Source organism: Nothoprocta perdicaria, unplaced genomic scaffold (assembly GCF_003342845.1).
Source record: "Nothoprocta perdicaria isolate Ctin4 unplaced genomic scaffold, notPer1 scaffold_71, whole genome shotgun sequence".
NCBI lineage: Eukaryota > Metazoa > Chordata > Aves > Tinamiformes > Tinamidae > Nothoprocta > Nothoprocta perdicaria.
Window position 1 is genome coordinate 2,341,683 of NW_020455988.1, and position 18,588 is coordinate 2,360,270.

Consider the following 18,588-nt stretch of genomic DNA (forward strand, 5'->3'; position numbering starts at 1 on the left):
ACTGCCGCCGTCGCGGCTCCCAGCCGGAGCAGGTCGCAGGTGATTCATCCCGAGAAGCACTATGATTTTCCTCTGCAGGCTCAGGTCTGGTGCTGTTTTTTCCTTTTTAATCTCCGGATGATTCATGTGCTGGTGCTTCAAAAGCCTCGGTCCCCCAGGCTCGGTCTCCTGCAGCCGCCTCTGAGGCAGCCGAGGTGGAGCTGGCTCCCTCTCCGGCCATGCCAAAGGCTGCAGGAAGGCTGAGCGCGACGCCCATGGCTCCTCTTAGCCCTGGTGCGTCAGGGTGCTCTGCGGCGATTGCTGCAACCTACTCCTGGCCCACAAAACTGTTCTTCAAACGGCTCCTGAAGCGCTGGGCTGACGGTGGGGAATTTGGCTGGAGAAGTCTCATCCCTTGAGAAATGTCTCCCCTGAGCACCCCTTCATAGAGCTCCTCTGGAGTTGCAAAGCACATTTTACTTTAAAGAGTGCTGAAACGGCGCCTTCTCAGGCATTACTAGTAACGCTGGTTAAATATTGATGATCTTCTGCGGGCCGGCCAGCACGGTGGGGAGAAGGAACAGCTGGAGGTAACGCGAGTTGGGGGCACGAGGACTCCGAATGGGTTTTTTCCGAGCACCAGCTGGATGCAGCAATGGGAAGAGCAAACAGTTGTGAAATGAGCTCAGAGAGACTGAGGTTTTGAAGCTGGGGATGTTTCTCCAGAAAGAGAAGAAGAGCCAGAGGCTGCCGCAATAGCGACCGCAAGGGATGCGGGAAGGGGAAGTTCTCGCTGCCTTTGAGGGGAAGACGGGACAGTGCCTGGCACGGAATGAGGAACAGAAAGCGGCTGACGGGTGCGGAGGGAGGAGTGGGGGCCGCAGGGGCGAGAGCGGGGCCGTGGGAGGCCCGCGGGAGAGGGAAGGCGAGGGAGGGAGGGCAGGAGGGCGCCGGGGTTCTTGTGGCGGCCGAGCGGAATGGGGCGCGCGGGGAAGCGGAGCCGGGACGCAGGCGGAGCGGCCGGGGGGCAGCCCCGGTGCTGCGGCGCTTGGGCACCTCGAAAATAGAATCAGTTTCTTACTCCGAGTGCTTTCCTGGGCAGATGCGAGTTGTGTCCCTTCGGTGGTTAGTTCTGCGCTGAGGCGGGAGCCCCCTTTTCCCCTCCGACAGCCGGCGTGCGGCGAAGCGCCCACCGTTCTCACTGGCTGCGTGTGCAGCCTGCGAGGGTGAGATCCGCTGTAATTGATGCTAATTATTTATTACGTGGTCGAATGAGCAAGAAATGCACCTGCAAAATCAGAAAAAAATGTATATATATATATGTGAAAATGGAGTCGTCGGTTATGTGCTCAGATGCACGTTTATCTGAGCAAGCATAAACTYAGCATTTTAAAATAGGGCTGCTTACAATTAAAGTGAAAAAAAACGAAGAGCTGTGAGAAGAAAGCACTTCCTAAAATACTCCTTCCTGCGTATTGGAAAAACAAGCAAACAAAAAAWGCAAGGCTAGCAAAAATAGAAGTTTAAGGAAATAAAGTAATAAACTGCATAAACTATATATATAATATAAAAACTGCACGTATACGCGGTGGAGCGCGACAGCCCTGCTCCCTCTTCCTGCCCTTCCTGCCCTTTGCGTGTTTGGTGGAGCCGGAGTTGGGGCTGCTGGAGGGACACACAGGGAGGTCGTTCCTGATTTCCCTCCTCCAAGCAGTCCTTGTTTCCTCTGTCTGCTCCGTGCCGGCTGTCACCTCTACCTCTTCCTCCTTTGCCACTCTGGAGCAGGGAATATTTCTCCCTTCCATCCATGAGATTTCGTTGGGCTCTGCAGCCTGACCTGTTTGCGCCTCCGGGGATGGAAAACATGACGGAGACGTCCGACAGCTGGAGCGCCGGAGCAGCTGCCGGGGGCGCGTGCGCTTGCCGCTCTCCCTCAGGAAGGGTCTCGTACGGACCCATCCCCTTGAGGGTCTTGGGCTCCGGGGGCTCCGCTGTGGGCTACAGATGCCATGGGGAGGTGGCCTTGCCCCTCCCATTCAACATCCTGATTTTACATGGTTTTGATGAAACCTTTTTAGGTTTTATTGAAAAGTCAGGTTTTGAAAATGCTTTTCAAAAGCAAGTGCTTAGTGGAATATTTAATTCTGTCCTAAAAAGCTGTTCTTGTTGTTCGACAATGTTACTGATCCTTGTGTGAAGGCTTGCATGTGTTGAAATCTTTCCCCTGAAAAATAGGTGAGAGGAGGAGAGTGGACAGAGCTGTGGACCTTTCTCCAAGGGAAAGTAAGATAATTTGCTGTTGGTACACATCAGTGCCAACTTTTCCATCACCTCTGGGCAGGCGGAAAGGAAGGAAAAAGGGATTGATCCTTTGGAAAGGGATAAAAAAGGACATTCTATTCTTCAGAAAGGGATAATCATCTGAATGCTTCCTGACTTCTACCCTTACGCAGAGGGCTCTAAAACTAGTGCTGTGTATTGCACCAGAAGGCATATTGGAGGCCTTGCAAATATGTAACAGCAGAACTCGAGTCTCCGTAAGGAAACGGCAGCGCTGATTTGGGATTCATGGAGTGTTTCATCCAGCCACAGGCATCAGGTCGACCTCCGGGAAGTGGCTAGATGAAAGAATGAAAAGCAGTTTGTGATTTTTATTAAATTAGAAATAATCAGTTAAGCCAACAGCAGTTCCAAAGAGCCAGCAGACCTTTTCCAGTAATTGATTTTTGCGGGAGCTWGGTGCTCTTGCATGGTGCTATTTTTTTTTTCTTTTCTCTAGTGACTCCGTGCCCCGAGGATTCGCTAACTCCTCCGGCAGTTCCGCACGCCGAACGGCGGCTTCCCGCCTGCGCCGTGCGGGGAGCTGCCCCTGCTCCGTGTGGGCGCTCGGCCCCGCGCCGCGCGCGTGGGAGGCCCGCGGCCCCGCTGTTCTCAGGAGGAAGCTGCAGGCTCGAGGGCAGGCTGCRGGGACGGGCCCTCGTGGCCCCCGGCCAAGGGCAAATGATTACAAACTAGCAGGGGCACCTGCTTCCCTCGGCTTCTTGTAAACCGCGTAATTATCCCGCGGCTTTGATGCCGCCTCGTCGCTGCAGTGTTGGCTTGTCAAGTTGGCAGGACCCCATGTGGTCTTAGCAACAGGAAGTTTCTTCTGTGAATGCTTAAAACTTTAATAATTATTTATTGAATGGGTAGGATGAGAGCCAGGACATAACAGAAATGCGAGGAGTTTCCCAGGAGACCTTCCAAGCCCTTTGAGACATGAGCAAGTCCTGCTGTAGAGTTATTAAAAGAAAGAGAGGGAGGGAAAAAAATCTCTAAAGAGCTTGTGGCTATTTTTCTTGTTCTCTTTCCCTCCCTCATTTACCTGGCCAAATCTCTTCGATCTGCCTTTATTTAGTAAAGTTAAGGAAACCATTTTCCTCTGTAAACCGAATCCTTCCTGAATGATCGTGGTGGAACTGATAGAAGAGCAGAATACAAATCATGGCACCACATTTATTCCCAACAAAGGGAGCTGTTGCTGCTAGTCCTGAGACTAACAGATAAGTCCAGTAATTATAGATAAGTGCTTTTGTTTGATCTGTATAACAATTTTTGCATTTTCGGGTAATTTCCCTTAGGCAAGTACAAGCAGGTAGAAAAAAGTTCTCATACAGGCTCTATTCTAATTTACTTTCAATTGACTTCTGGATGAGCAAACAAACAGCTTTCCTTTTTTTTTTTCATTTATAAAACTAAACTTTTTCCCTGAGACCTTGTGTGAGCTGAAGTTATGATTAGTTTTTAATTTTATACTTTCTGATCTCCAAAAAAATCAGCCAATTCAATAAAATCCCCCACTGAGTCATTATTGATTCTCCCCAAGTAAAGATTCTCCCCGGGTGCAGTTGTGGTCTGTGCCGAGTTGCGCTCCCGGGGTCAGTGCCTGGAAGAGGAAGGGGCCGTCCCATCCCATCCCATCCCATCCCATCCCATCCCATCCCATCCCATCCCATCCCATCCCATGGGCCGGAGAGTGCAGCGCACGTGCTCATGAGCCCCGCGTAGCCACCTGCCTGCTTGGAGAACGCGGCCGCCGTCTCGACGTGCCCCGACGTGGTGGGAGGTGGGCCAGAAACCTCAAACCCAGGCGCGATAGTTTCCCTCTTTGTCCTCGCTGATGCTGATCTTCCACTGATGGCTTTGGCTGTCACTGGGTGCATCTAACCCTGCTGGGCTAATTCCCACTAGACTTTCCTTGTTTTTTTTCTTTCCTGGACAGTGTCTAGACCAGACAAATGGAGAATGACATGTCTTCTGCTTCGGACCAAAGAACAGCTCCCGGAATAGTGCTTGGCAGTGCGATAGTGCCTGGCAGGGAGGGAGCACTGCTGCTTAATTGTGGGYCGTGTTGGTGTCAGCAAGGTGTAGAGAGCGAGTGCCTAATAAGTATTTGACACAGTTCATTATCAGTCATGGTAGATTAAATAACAAGACATACATTAACTCATTTAATAATTAGCTACTATCATCTCAACTTGATAAAAGAGTACTATTAAGTAAGTCTGACAGTGCATTAATACAGTCTTTAATTTTTAACACGGGAGATTAAGATAAAGCAACTGCGGAGGACTGTGTGGAGGACCCTTTCCCTGCTCTCTCGGGCTAAACCTCTCGTTGCCAGGAGCCCCCTGCTTCCCTGCCCGTCCCCGCGGCCTTTCCGGCATCAGTGGCAGGAGCTGCTGCCGGAGCCGAGTCCGGCTCCTCTTCAGGGCCCTTGCAAAGCTGCCACTTCAGGGCGCAAGTTTAGTTCAACAAGATGGGTTTAAGTTTCTTCCGGGAAGAGTTGTTGGGAGATGAGTCTCCAGTCAGTAAATAGATATTAATTAAGCTTATTATTAATTTTTGCTATTTATTTTTGTGCTGACATGCAAGATTACATGGCCACACTATAGAGGAATTGCTGATGTCTGTATGGAAGGAGCTTAAACATTTCTGTATCGGTATGTTCCTCGCTAGATCTTGCRGTAATACCAGTGCTAAATACTGGGAAAATGATGGCTCAGGAAAAAAACCAAAACAAAACAAAAAAAAACTTAGCTTAAAATCCTAAGGAAAAAAAGAGAATACTTTTATTTTAGTTCCTATTAATCTCTTGCATCTTTAGACTAGTTAAGTTTGCAGTGCTATTACTTGACTTAAGGGCCAGTACTTTAAGAAGAGCCAATATGACAAAATACTCGCTAAAATCACGGCTGTGGGGAGGCTGCTGCAGCAGCTCAAAGCAGCTGCTTCCAGCCGAACCAGTGGATGGGAGCAGGTAGATTTATTCTGAAGTGAAAAAAAAAAAGGGAGAAATGGCCATTAGCAGCGTTCACGCAATCAAGTGGGCTCTTGATGGGAGGTGCTAATTGTTATTAATTAGACAACTTACAGATTATATGATTAGTATTGACCCACGATATTCAAACAGTAAATTACTTATAGAGTGGGCAAGACGGGAAATAAACTAAGTTAATAAATCAAAATTAATGAAATTAATGGACTTCTGGAACAATTACACTCATTAGGGGAGCAACAGTCGCTTTAAATATGTAGAGGCAAGTCCGTTAAGCTTAATAGCAGTGGTGCACAGGGACAGGAGACCCTACTCCCAGGTTCTGATCCACACAAGGGGTTGAGGGCAGCTCTGGGATGGGGCTGGCCCTGCCCCATAGCGGAGCARTAAGCAGGAAAGCTGAGGATCTGCCGCCCTTCTGTGCCTGGGAGCGACACCTCCTTCTSTGACGGGAGGCAGGTTTAATCAACAGGAACCAGAGCTGGAGGGCAGGAACAGATAAGCAAAGAAATTAATCCCAGAGTCGTCGTAATTAAGAACATCTGGGTGATGTCAGCCTGCCTGAGAGGTCACTTTCCTGGGGAGGTGGTGAGTGCTCCTAAAACCCTCTTGCTAATTGGCAGCATCCAGCCTTTGCAGTAGGTGTCACGTGGTTTCTCTGTGTGTTTATATATATGTATGTATGTATGTTTGGTGATATTTATGGGCTTCAGTGTTCACACAAACACAGCTTTTCTCCCTTTTTTTTTTTATTTCCTTTTAATGCTGGAGGAGCAGCGGCACTTAGGAATTTATAAGAAAAAATTGGTGGCCAGACACTGCAGCAGATGGRAGGATTAGGAGATTCCTCTCTGCGTCGGCTTGCACGACTTGCCACGGCTGCCCGGCAGCCTCGGSCTCGCGTGGCGTCCTTGCTGGCGCTCTGCTCCGCGTGCTGCGTTCTGCTCTGCTCCGTGTGCTCCGCGTGCGACTCCGCTCCGCGTGCTCCGCTCCGCTCCATGTGCTGTGCTCCGCTCCGCGTGCTCCACATGCGGCTGTGCTCCGCATGCAGCTGTGCTCCGCTCTGCTCCATGTGCTGTGCTCTGCTCCGCATGCTGTTCTCTGCTCCACTCCATGTGCTCCGCATGTGCTGTGCTCCGCTCCGCGTGCTCCACATGTGGCTGTGCTCCGCATGCGGCTGTGCTCCGCTCTGCTCCATGTGCTGCACTCTGCCCCGTGTGCTGTGCTCTGCTCCGCTCTGCTCGGTGTGCTGTGCTCTGCTTGCGTGCTGCACTCGGCTCTGCTCTGTGTGCTCCGYGTGCTCTGCGTGCTCCAYGTGCTGTGCTCTGCTCCGCGAGCTGCGCTCCGTGCGCGGCTCCTGCTGCCTGCGGCGGGAAGCTGCTTGGTGGGAGCGCTGCTGCTGCTCCCTCCCAGCTCCTTGTGCCGGGGACAGGCTGCGCTTGGAGCGCTGGACGAGGCACAGGTGCTTGCAGCAGCAGGGAGGTTGTTACCCCAGGAGTACTGGGGTTGTTACCCCAGGAGTACTGCATATCCCTGTCGCTGTATCCCTATAGCTATATCCCTGTATCCCCCATAGGCACACAGGACCCTGTGTCTTGCCACAAAATTAGGCCAGAGCATGAAAATTCACAGGACTTTTTCCCTTCCCAAAGGTCAGTGAGGCTTTTTGATGAACAGCTAATGCCCTTAATGCTGAGAGGTTGTTTTATTCTTCGTTGCTGCAAGTTTAATTGCTGGCAAATGGAGATTTTCATCGTGYGTAGGTTTGGTGACTCTACATTGCCCCTGTCAATAGTGGGACTTAGCAGCATATTGGCTTGTTTTACACTCTGAGCCAGAGTCGTCCTCATTAATGTTAATTTGAAGCTGTCAAATAAAAAGGAGCTCGGGTCTTTCTAAGATGCTCTGCTTGTTATTTTACAGGGTTTGATGTGGGGGAACAGAGGCTTCAATGGCAACTTGCCACCACTGGAAAGACGGGTATGAAAGGAGGCAGGAAGGGTCACTGTGGATTATTATAAGGCACATTTCACACTAAAACATCGCCAACATCTCCACGAATGGACCAGCGCAGGAAATTTTAGCCGTGCCAGAATTAACCTGCTTGGTATTGCTTGAATGTTTTATCAGACTGACCTGATCTGTGCGTTAGGGCATTTGTAACCTAGCTGTCGTCGTGGTGTCTGCGTGTGCTAAAAAATGCTGCGAAGCCCCGCGAGTGCTTTGTGCTGGAGATGGGGTTTGCTCTCAGGGCAGAGCGGGCTTGGGTCGTCTCTGAGGCACAAAAGCAAATTAGGGCTTTTGGAAGGGACAGTGTCTGATGCAGAGGCCAATTGCCTGATGGGCATGTGGATATGGGCCCATGTTTGCCATGAATATTCATTCCCGCTCCGAAAGGGAATTCACCTTGGCCACCCTGTGGGTAGCTGGTACCTCCGGAGAAGGTTCTGCAGAAGGTGTCTGGAGATCCCTGAACGTGGCAGATATTCCTCTATTCCTCAGCACAGCAGGGAGATGCGGGGCCAATGCAGGGCCCTGGTCTCACCCTTCGGCTTGTGTTGCTTCCCACTACATCACGGCTGTGACRGAGACGCTTCTGTCCCCCACAGACACCCCTGTAGCTGGGGCCCCGCGGCTGCGCATCCCACGTCCCCAGGAGGAGCAGCCGTTAGCCTGGGGACACCCTCAGCACAGGTCACAGCGCGCGGCCACCCCAGGCTCGGGCTCATGCCTCGGCTGCAACCTGACGCTCGTGCGGCCGCCCCAGGCTCGGGCTCGGGCTCATGCGGGCCGTGGGCCTGACGCTCGTGCGGCCGCCCTGGGCTCGGGCTCATGTGGGTCGTGGGCCTGGTGCTCGTGTGGCCGCCCCGGGCTCGGGCTCATGCGGGCCGTGGGCCTGGCGCTCGTGCGGCCGCCCCAGGCTCGGGCTCGGGCTCATGTGGGCCGTGGGCCTGGCGCTCGTGCGGCTGTGCCGGCACAGGAGGCTCCCACTGCAGGGAGCTGCTGATCTCTGCGCTCCCGCCCTGCAGGGCTGCAGGGCKCAGGCTGCTAATCGGGAGCAGCCTAAGGATGCTGGGCATCCCCACACTGCTCATGGCAAAATGGAGCATGATTTATTGAGCTGCTCCTTTGCTCTGCTTTGCTTCKCTCTCCCCGGAGTTTTAAGGGAGCTGCTTTTATTTTACAGTGGCCGAGCGTGGCTCACAGASGCGGCCGGCACGAGCCTTGGGGTGAGCCCGACGAGGCGCGGGGCACACGCGGCTCCGCTGGCGTTTTCCCAGCTCGCGCTGTGCCCAGCCGGGCCCGTCGCGCCGTGCCGGGGGCGGTCGCACAGGCTGTGCTCGCGGCCCAGGTGCTGCCGCGGGCGSAGCGGCACGCGACGCGGGTCCCGCTGCGGTGCGGGCGCTCGCGGCAGCAGCGGCAGCCTTCCATTGCACCCGGGCGGCCTTTGCCCTGCCCTGCGAGAGGCTTTCCCGCCTTCCCTGGCGCGCTGGCCGGCTCCGCCCGGGGCCTTCCCTGACAGCACGGAGGGGCGGGTTTCCCGCTGTCATCATCTCCTCTGAGTCACCTGACCGATTCTCAGGTGGACCATTAATTATTTGGGGAGGAACAGGATGTTTTTGGCTGGTGGGAAGGGAGGCAAAAATGGATTGCTAGAAAAATCAGAGGAGCCTGTCAGAGGAGCCTGGCTGGGGCTTTAGGCGAGCGCTGGCCCTGCGACTCGCTCCGGCGCGGGACGGAAGGAATGAATCCCGGCCGGAGCCCTCATCACTCCCTTGTCGCTCGTCTTACCGCTCTTAGGCCGGCTGGTGCTGGGGCAGCCGCACGCTGGCTGTGGCGCCGGGGGGAATCCACGCTAAATGCTTCCCCCAGGGCTTTTCCAGGCTYGTAATTAACAAATAGCTGGAAGGGGAGCACTGTGGAGCGTGCCAGCCCGCAGCAAGCCGGAATGGTGTGGAAATCTGTCTCCCTGGGCGCTGGGAAAGTGCAGGCAGTGAGTGCTTTGCAGTCCGGCCCCAWCCCCGAGCCCTCTGAGGGSWGGGAGCTGCGGCAGGGACTGATGGGGCTCGGAAGCTCCCCAGTGGGCACGGGGCRCTGCTTGCCGAGCGCCGGCAGCTCTGCGCGGCCGTGACGAGCTGGGGTGCTGCGCAGCCGGGGCGCTCCAGACAAGCGCCCCCGTCGAGACCGGCTCTGTGCGGGGCTCTTTTCTTTCCGTTCTGCCTTGAGAGCTGCATGCCGCGGGATCCTGTATTATTTGCCATCTGGGCGCTGGAAACAGGCATCAGGTGAGGAAACGGCCGGCGTTCGCAGCTGCCGGCAGCCCTGTGGAGTGGAGTTTGCCCGTCTCACTGACCTGCTCAGTGCTTTGCTGAGCAAGAGCCCTCCCCTCTCCTCTAGAAATATCTACCTAGGAATGCTTGGGGTCCTTATCGTGGCTGTACTGAGGGATGGGAGTGYGGCTTTGCTTCCCATGGAAAATCCCCCCGAAGAGGGCAAAAGCGAGAGCTGGCCATGTTCAGGGCGCGCCCGCGGCGCTTACCGCCGTTCCGGCGCGGGCGCTGTGAGGGGATTGCCAGCTGAGCTCGCGTGCACACGGGAAAATCTCTCCAGTTTCCAAATGGGCTCTTCTGCAGCAACACTGTAAGTAGGACTGCTTCCCTGCAGGCTGGCAGAAGGACGCAGTTGGTATCACACATTTTAGCAGCTGGCATGTTAATGAGACCATTTTTATTGAAATGAGCTAAATACTATTAACATTTGTGGACTCCCAACTGATTTCTGAAGCATTTATTGAACTTCAAAAAGTGCTTCAAGAATCAATTAAAAATAATTTTTTAGGTTTGATAGAAAGAAGACCAAAGAGTCTTCTGCAGTCACGTATACATCTATCTGAACAGATCTTGCCTTTGTGTAGTTGACTTTAAAGAGTTTCCTCTCTTTCTTTCCTCTCTGTGCTCTAAATAATGCTTAAACCGATATCTTTTGAGAAAATGATAACGTAGTTTGTAGCTAATAAGTTTTTGCTGGTTCTGGTTTCCTCCTGCTTAGAGGAAGGCTGGTGTGTGCCTGAAAGGCAACATGTGGCTCCCCTCATGCAACGACTGCACTTGGCCATGCTGGCCCGTGAACTTGRCAGCCAAATGTAGTTCAAGCGCCACTTTGGATATTATGGAAGTATGTAAGATGCGTGTCCACACTGGTGGGAAGCTCCTCGGGCATTTATTTCCATTGGCTGCCTGGGCACTGAGGCCCGATCTCCAAAGTGTCGCATYGAGCTGCGGTATCTTCAAGACGGAGTCAATTATTTGGTGCTAAGCTGAGGGGCTTGTTGGCCAAGACAAATGTTTCAAGGAGAAACCCAGCCACGTTCCTGAAGGCGACATTAACCTGGGCGGTGTGTCAGGCTGCAGGTGCCTGTGGAGTCGTTATCTCGAGCTGAAATACCAGCCCGTGCGCTTTCACGCGCTCCGGTTGGCATTTGTCGCTGCACCGGCTATTTGTTGCTGGTCGCGGGCGGCGCGCGGAGCCCGCGGGAGGAAGGCCCCTCGCGCCTCCTTTTGTCAGGTACCTGACCCGATAACGCCTGGGGCTGCAGAGAGGGGAGTTTCACCAGCTTCCTTTGAGAGAAAAGAAACAAAAMCCAAGGAAGCTGAAAACCAAGCAAAAAAAAAAAAAAAACAAAAAAAAAAACGCCGCAAAGAAAACACAGCATGTGCAGAAATAAGCTACAAGGCAATAAAAGACTATGCGTTTCCTTGCATGAATATACAGAGAAGCGGCTGCTTTGCTCCATCATCTTGAGCCCTTCCCCAGGCCCTGAGAACAGGGCAGTCGGAAGGGAAGAAAAGGCGGGCGGGAGCGGCGCGCGGTCGAGTCCGGGCTCATCTCCCCCCCGTCCCTACCAGGGAGATCCCGCTGACTGCGTCTGCAGGTCCTGATTCTTTTTAACATATGGATMCGTAATACCTGAGAGCCGCTTTGCCCGTTCCTCCCGGATACCCGGGGAGCTCCCGCCCTCTGGCTGAGTTCATGTTTTGCCCGTATTTGTGGGGCAGCGGCAGCAAATAAGGAAGGTGTATCTCCTGAGCACACAGTTTGTGATGCATTGGGAAGTGCTGCCCTCACTTAAGTATTAGGATCTTGTTTTGAAACCAGTGGTCTCTAGGAAAATGCACAGTTTGAACCTTGTTTTTTGGAGGCTTAACTGGATGCTTTAAATCTTTTGGCGTGTCTTTGGGATTCTCAGCATTGTTATTGCTCTGTTGCCATTTCTTCAGGACTTGCATTGCTGTTTTTTACTTCCCTGCAAAAGGCAAAAACATAACGAAAGTTGGCATCAAGGATCATGCTTCGTAAGAAAGAAAAGAGGAAAGATAAAATGGCTACATATGGCAATATGGACAGTTTCCAGCTTAATGGAAAAGACTCGGATTTTTGCAGCATATACACAGAACTGAACTGTGTTTTTATGCAAATGCTATAGAAAATGGCTCAGCAAAGGCTGTTTTCCTAATGCTGGCTGGAAAGCATTTTGAGTGCCTTAAGTCTTACATTTTCCACAAAAACCCGGTGAGAAAGAACATAAAGAGGTAATAGCACCCACCTCATTATGCCTACCGCAGGGTTTTCTTAAACCCAAGTTTCATCTCTGGAACCAGCTAAGAGGAGGAAATATTACCAAGCCTTTGACAAGGCTCAATAGTGATCGTTCCTTGCCATTTTGATATTCCTTTGAAAAATACAGGTGAAGATCAATTTGTTTGCAGGGTGAAGCACCAGAAAAATGGTTCGGCTTCGATAGTGGGAAGCTTTATATATATCTGTGTGTGTGTGTGTGTGTGTATATATATATATATATGTATAGATACAGATATCCCCTAAGTGAAAAGCAAAGTCTACCAGGGTGGCTGAGGCACGGTGCTAATGCGTCTCTGTTGCTGAGCGTTATGCAGCCTCACCCAGGTATCTGTGTATGGAATAACCTTGTTCTGTTGGACTCATCATCACTGAGAAACTCACTGCGTGGGATGATCTTGGAGAGGGAAGTGGAGCCCTACCTTTGGGATAAGGTAATCTGGAGATGCCTCTGAGGAATGGAGGAAYGCGGCCCGGAGTTATAGTGCTCACTGGAGAAGGAGCTGAAGGAATTGGGCCGCTTTACCAATGCAGATGCAATGGACTGATGTCCCCTGAGCCCCGTCAGTGGGAAAGGAAATTTTGAATCATTGAAACTGGAAGTACGTGCACAGCATCCGGGGGAGCCTATCAAAGAAAGGATTCTAGACCAAGTCCCAAGGATATATACTTTTCCATGCTCTGGAAGGGGTAGACAAGGAGTTTCAGGCTGGCCGCCTGTCACATTAATTTATGAATATACCAGTTTGCCGTGAGAGCTAATTGTGACTGAAGGAGACAGCCTCCTGCTGACAGGCAGAAGGTGGCAATGAGCGAGCCCAGCCTGGGCTGGCGCGGGGCGCGCTGGCGGCCTGTCGGGGAAGGGCACTTGGTGACTGGTGCTGGAGGTGGCACTGCCGGCGGTGTAAGGTCACTCTAAATCCCCGGCTGCCAGCGGATCAGTATCCAGTTCCTAAACGCTAAGATTTATTTGCAAAACCTTTGAAAAGTTCTTTCGTTTTGTTTTGTCTCCGCAGGCTGGTGTCAGATCATCCCATAGGATGGCAAAGTGAACACGTATCAGGAGCTATTTTACAACAAGAAACTACCCCTCTGAGTGGCCAACCTGTACTCCATGGAGGTAAGTTGTTATACTTTTTTTTGGATAACGTTAATTAWTAGGAGGAGTTCAGAGGAACATTTGGTAAAGCAAGAGATTGCTTTAACATTACCAGAGGTAGGCACACATCATTTTATCCAGGACAGGAGAGTATAGGTGCAGTAGCAATGAATTTATTAGAAGAGAAAACAAAAATGGCTAAGGATGTATCAGAACCACAGAATACCACAGGCTACTTCTGGTCATGTTAAACTCTTATGGTTTAAAAGTTGTATCAGCTCTATCAGTTTAATATCTGTTCATTCATTCAAAAAATAAAACATCTTGAGCCCCTTGATGCATTTTAATCCTTAGCATTAACTTTAGTACCTTTTCTAGCAGGGCTTCTTCCTGTAATTTCAAACATCCATTAAGAGGAGATTGAAAAAACCTCATAGCATTATCTTACAGAACATATTCAAAACTGGGCAAAATTACTCTTCAATAACACTGCTCTTCTTCTCTTCTTTTGCCACAAAAACATTTTGTCCATCGTTTGTGGATAAATGCTAAAACTACCTGTTTGAATGAAAATACCGTTCTCGTTGCAAATGCCAAGCTACTGGTAGCAACTCCAAGGCTCAGATATGTATTTCTCTGCTGGCAGCAGCCGGGGAGCAGAAAAGAGTTTTGTTAAATAAGCATTTTACCAGCACACTTTTTATAATAGGCACTCAAAAAATGCTTTCCTGCATTCACTGAAAAAAAAGTAGCTCAATGCTATAGTTTCTTTCCTATAGTCTCTTTCTTGCTACTGCTAAAGAAATTGTTTGGGAAACATGAAATAATCCTATTTTGATTATAGTTCTCTGCTATGCACTTTAGGGATGGCCACATCACATCACCAGAGGCCAGCTTAAGCCAGGGTGATTGTAGAAAACTGGCGTTTTCCTTGGTTGTTTGCCACGGGGAATACCAGGGATAATAAGAAAAGCTTGCAGAGACACATGCTGGTGTAATTACTGGAGGAGCACCAAGAGGCCATTGAATTGACAGGAGGTAAAAAGTCATTTTGCGTGCCCGCCGTTTGCCCGGAGCGAGCGGCAGCCCGTGTCCCGCGCAGGGGAGCTCTCGGAGCCGGGGCTGCGGCGCCCGGGGCCGCGCGCCCGGTGCTCTGGCCACAGCCACGCGTTAGCTTCGCGGGGCGTGGGGATCCCTACGGCTGCTTCTGCTTTCCGCGCTGCAGGGGCAGCCACGGGCTGCCCGGCGGGGTGGCCGCCCGCGTGCGTGAGCACCGCGCTCCCCGAGGGGAGCAGGGCTGCGGTTTGCGTCCGCAGAGCTCGACGCAGCTTTGGGGCAAGATTGGTGAAAAATGGACCAAACCAAAGCCCCAGAGCATGGTCCTGGGCTTCCAGCAGAAATGGCCAGGAGGAGGGCAGCGCTCTTCCAGGGAATCCCGGACCTAACGCATCTCCTGTTCTCAAATCAAGCAGGAGACAAACGGCAGGTGAGGAGAAAACCCACAGGTTCCCCYCTCTGCCTCCCACTTACCCCGCACGCTGTGCTATGCTGAGCTTTCCATGCAGGACACGCTACCAGCACAGAACGGGCAAATGTGGGGCAAGGTGTTGGCAAAATAGATTTTGGTGCCGGTGCCAGATTAAAGAGAGGTTAAAGGGGGCATGATGAAGAGCCATGCTGATTGATTGGCTAGGTAAAAGCTTGGAGCAGGTGCAATATGGGCTCCCAGAAGTTAATAAAAACAGCTTCATCTTTACAGATTTGGTTTTGTCAGAAGATGATAACCAAGGAAAGAAGAGGAAAAATGTGCCAGGTCCCAGGAATAATGAAAAAGGAGAAAAAAAAATAACAAAGCAGATACTGGATCCTCTCCCAGAGGAACCACATTGCCACCTGTGAATTCAGAGAGCTCCCACAAGGCTAAACTTGTGACTTATTCTTGCATAGGGGCTGTCATTCGGCAATATATAAGGAAGCAGCGCACAGTATCGACAGGCCACATTGTTGCTTTAGAGCTTAGGGGGTTGCTGATCTGCAGCTTGCGGGGTGAGGRGAGGCTGAGGCTGGCGAGGAGAGGCTGTGGTTTTGCCCCTCGTTTCAGCGCTGAGCGCAGCAAGGTGAGCCGACCGTCTGCAGCGGCGGCTTCCCGCAGAGTGCGGCTGTTTTGGGGCTTCTTCACATGTATCGGAGGCATCGCTGTTTGGAACAGCCTCCAGCAATGGGGATCAAAGATAACTGGAGCAATCTAATAAAAGAGGCTAGAAATTAATTGAAAAAGTGATTTCTCATGAACAATAATCTCCCTAGTTTTTTTTTTTTCTGCAAATGGCAGCACAAATTATCTAGAACTGATAACGTTCTGTGTTAGGAGCCAAGCAGACCAGAAAAAGCAGAGAAGTTTTGACTCTGATAAAGCCACTTAGATGCTCCTGATACATTTTCTGTGTTGCAGCACTTCCTGCAGATTTCTTCTGGCATCCTGGTCTCTTCTAGGTTTGCCTCTCATATGATTCATAAGTGTTTGCCTATCATATGAGGGGGGATTTCCCCCCTTAGTTTTTCAGCATGTAGTAGTACCCGTTTCGGCACCGAGAAGCCTCTTGGTTGCTTCTCTGGTGAGGTTTGTGACTCAGGGGATGAGCTGAGCCATTGCCTTAGCATGGCCATTATGGGCTCCCTGGGAGGCCAATCAAGATAGTGAGTGGCTGATCTGGCTCCTCAGCTCCTTGTCTCTGTTTGCCTGAAGAAAACTTCTGCCAAAATCCAAACCGTGACCCCTTTCGCTAGTGGCATCTGTGATCCGTGCTGAGCCTAAGGAGCTCAGCCTTATACCAGTACAGCCAGTAAGCCCCAAGGGAAAATGGTGAAAACGGGGGATTTTCAAGGCACTGAGGTACCCAACTCTCTTTATAAAGCACCTACATGTCTGTAGAAAGCAGGCCCATCAGGGACTGTGAGCGCCGGTGCTTTCCAAGCAACGCAGGCAGCCCCTGAGTCAGAGTTCAGACTTCTTCTGAGTCCAGGTCCAGTTACTTTGGCTTCTTTGACTCGAGCCCCTCRCTATAATCACCCTACCTGAACCCCAAAGTCGCAACTTTGGTTCTCCCCTGTTTCAATGGGTGCTCCTTGGCCAACAGAAGAACACAGCTGGATGCTGTTTTTCCCAAGGTTAGTCATGACATTCCTCCAAACGGGCAGCACTACTCGCAGCGTGGCTCGGAGGAAGGTCGAGGGAACCCCTCGCCTGATGTGTTGACCCCCAGAAAGTCTGTGCTAGGTCCTTTGTGTCCAACACGGCGCGTGAGCAGAGCGCTGGGGCAGCCCTGCTCCAGAGAGRGCGGTGCTGCCTGGACAGCCCTCGGTTTCTGCTTCTCTTCCAAGTGATAAAGGCTTTGGAGATATTCATACTCCGGCCGCTTGCTTTTACAGTGTGCCCCATCTTCTCCTATGTGATTCAAAAGGGAAAAAAATGYGGTATTGCAGTGCTCGCTTCTCCCCCCCTGGAGGGATGAAACTTGCTCCTTTGGAGGCCATTAGTATTGCTAAGGATTACTGTTTAAACACTGATCTTTTACGGGCTGTCCCTGGAAGTTTTGAAGCTGTCTGCACCTTTCCCGCTGCCAAATCGCAAGCAGAGGGGGAACAGAGCTTTCCTTGGAGCTCTAGCTCTGGGATTCAGGCGATTAAGTTGGATTCGCACTTTCCATTAAAAGAATATGTTTCTAGCTACTGTGACTGCAAAGAAAAGCTTAAAATGTAGGCCCTAAATATGCAAAAGCAACAGAAGCCAAGTATAAAGAATAGCACTTTTTTTTATTTAGTCTTATCGTTTGAACCACTCTCTCCAAGAGGCTGATTCATTCTTCTCAATAGATTGTGTTGGCAGTACTATATTTTTGTTCCCCAAGGGACAACTTCATGGCCCTTTTTTTTTTCTTCTTTTTTTCCCYCAAACCACTTTGCCCAGTTTAGRCATCTCTCAGAGAAACTTAAATGAGAAGGAATTTGTAAGAACAATTAATGATCTGCTACATAAATTTTTCACAACTTCATACACGGATGGAGTGGGCTGTAGAATTACAGAATTGTAGTGACTAATAATAGTAATAAAGTGTCTGCTTGTACTATGTGGTTAAAGATAGTCATAATACTTTAATTGTCTTTGCAGTTTTCCCAGTCCATGCTGTGACATCAGCCCGTCCCAGACCACTACATCCTGCTCAAGGCCATTTCTTTGTTGATAAATAATGAGTCATTCTATTTGCTCTATGACTTCTAAAGCTGTATTGCCAAATTTCTTCTCAACAGAATGAATCCCCTTTTCCAAGGATTTTCATGTTCTCTCGTGGCTCTGCCTTCAGATCCGAGTGAGGCTATCTGGTGACAAATAGGCACTTTAGTGGAAAATGGAACAGATGACATAATGTTCCTTCCAGATGTTTTGCACCTGGAATAAGCTCACCTACAGTAAATTGTGTGTTTTACTCGKTGGTAGAGTAACACCGCCCCTTTGTACATCCTGATGGCGTCATCCCTGGCGTACCAAAGCCATCATTTCCATGGAGCGTCCCCGTAGGGCACACTCCAGAGACCCTAAGGACTCTGCTGTGATATTAACACTGCACTGAATATCAGGGTGGCACTGTAGGAAGCTGTGTGCTTCACCCCCAGACACAAACCAATTTAGTAATACTGCAGCCAAGCCTGCTTGCTCGCCAGGGTTTTCCTAGCTATGCAACACACTCAGGAAGCTCTCTTAAAAAAATAGACAGGAAATCCAAAAAGGATACCAAAATGGATCAGAATATGCCAGAAATTGTTGTAACGTGTTTCAAAAAGAGTAAAAAAAAGTCCCTTGTCTTGTCCTTGTCCCTCTACCTTGGCACTGATGACATCTGAGGTCTAGTGTGCGAAGCCCAGCACACTAAACAGCCCATTTGCACAGCCATAAGGCAGTGACTGTCTTTCCTTCTAGCTGGAARGTGATGTGGCCCAGCAAAGTGGTGAGTGCCAGGGCCTGCGGAACCACCATCAGCTTCTTTGCAAACAGTGACGTGTGACCCGGCCTCACTGCCCGGGGCTGCCAACTTGGGAGAAGCTCCTAGGCCAAGCAGGGCACGGCGTCCGCCGGCTTTTCCATCCTGGGCTCTAGGAAATGGCCTCGCAGCTCCATGCTGCGAGCCACGGGAAGGCCAACGGAGGGACCAGGTAGCACTGGAGGCCACTGTTCCTGGTAGATGCAAGCTGAGAGAAATGGAGAGCATGGGCTGRTCGCAGTGGCATTTTCCAGTGGGCCGCCCTTCAGCTCCTGAGGGCCTCCCCGCTGTCACCACCTCCTTTGCTCCCTCTGTGTTTTGGGGCAAACCCTCAGCCATGGAGAGCAGTGGGGCCCCCCAGACCCCGCTCTCCTCCTTTGCGCTTTGGGAGCTCCCCCATTCCTGTGGGAGCCCTTCCCTGGCAGCAGGGCCAAGCAGGGACCTTCCCCTTGGAACATCCACCTCCCCTGGACTCCCCTTCCAAGCTGCTGCTGGGAGCGGGTTCATTAAACTGCCTTTAA